At 46.2% G+C, this 1,461-nt stretch overlaps 1 pseudogene; it reads right to left on the bottom strand.

Annotated features, from left to right (window-relative positions):
* Positions 1-1,038: 1,038 nt before the first annotated feature.
* Positions 1,039-1,156, bottom strand: LOC126458916 (5S ribosomal RNA; annotated as a pseudogene).
* Positions 1,157-1,461: the final 305 nt, after the last annotated feature.

Below are 1,461 nucleotides of genomic sequence, written 5' to 3'. Positions count from 1 at the left end.
CCTACAACTGCATTCCAGTCGCCCATGACTATTAGATTTTCGTCCCCCTTTACACACTGCATTACCCTTTCAATCTCCTCATACACTTTCTCTATCTGTTCATCTTCAGCTTGCGACGTCGGCATGTATACCTGAACCATCGTTGTCGGTGTTGGTCTGCTGTCGATTCTGATTAGAACAACCCGGTCATTGAACTGTTCACAGTAACACAACCCCTGCCCTACCATCCTATTCATAACGAATCCTACACCTGTTATACCATTTTCTGCTGCTGTTGATATTACCCGATACTCGTCTGACCAGAAATCCTTGTCTTCCTTCCACTTCACTTCACTGACCCCTACTATATCTAGATTGAGCCTTTGCATTTCCCTTTTCAGATTTTCTAGTTTCCCTGCCACGTTCAAGCTTCTGACATTCCACGCCCCGACTCGTAGAACGTTATCCTTTCGTTGATTATTCAATCTTTTTCTCATGGTAACCTCCCCCTTGGCAGTCCCCTCCCGGAGATCCGAATGGGGGACTATTCCGGAATCTTTTGCCAATGGAGAGATCGCGTAGTAACGAACGGAAAATCACTGAGTAAAACAGAAGTGATATCTGACTTTCCACAATGAAGTATTATGGGTGTTCCGCTGTTTCCAATCTCTATAAATGATTTAGGATACAATCTGAGCAGCCCTCTTACATTATTTACAGATGATGCTGTCATTTACCGTACAGTGATGTCGTCAGAAGATCAAAACCAAAACGATTTAGGCACAATATCTCTATGTGCAAAAAGTGACAGTTGCCTCTGAATAAGGAAATGAGTGAGATCACTCACATGAGTACGAACCAACTCCGCCCGAACAGGTTTTGGGAGGCCCAACAGTACCGACCGGCCGACGTGTTATCCTCAGTCCATAGGCGTCACTGGATGCGGATGTGGAGGGGTATGTGATCAACACACCGCTCTCCTGGCCGTATGTCAGTTTACGTGACCGAAGCCGCTACGTCTCACTCAGTTTGCTTCACAAGGGCTGAGTGCACCATGCTTGCCAACAGCTCTCGGCAAGCCGGATGGTCACCCATCCAAGTGCTAGCCCAGCCCGACAACGCTTAACGTCGGTGAACTGACGGGAACCGGTGTTACCATTGCGACAAGGCCGTTGGCTGAGTACAAACAGAAATCCGTTAAATTTCGGTTACGCTTTAAATCACACAAACGCAAAGGCTGTCATTTCAACTAAATAGCTAGGAATTATAATTACGAATACCTTAAATTGGAACGATCAGGGTCAGCGTTTTATTGGCACAGCACTTAGAAGATGCAACAGGTCTACAAGAGAGATTGCCTATGCTACGCTTATCTATCCTCTGTTACAATACTACTGTGCGGTATAGGATCTTTGCCAGGCAGGACTCACGGAGGACATCGAAAGTCCAAGGAAGGGCAGCTCGTTTTGTGTTATCGTGATA

This window comes from Schistocerca serialis, chromosome 2 (genome assembly GCF_023864345.2).
Source record: "Schistocerca serialis cubense isolate TAMUIC-IGC-003099 chromosome 2, iqSchSeri2.2, whole genome shotgun sequence".
NCBI classification, from domain to species: Eukaryota; Metazoa; Arthropoda; class Insecta; order Orthoptera; family Acrididae; genus Schistocerca; species Schistocerca serialis.
Note: the sequence above shows the minus strand (reverse complement) of the source record. Positions and strands in the feature narration are given on the sequence as shown.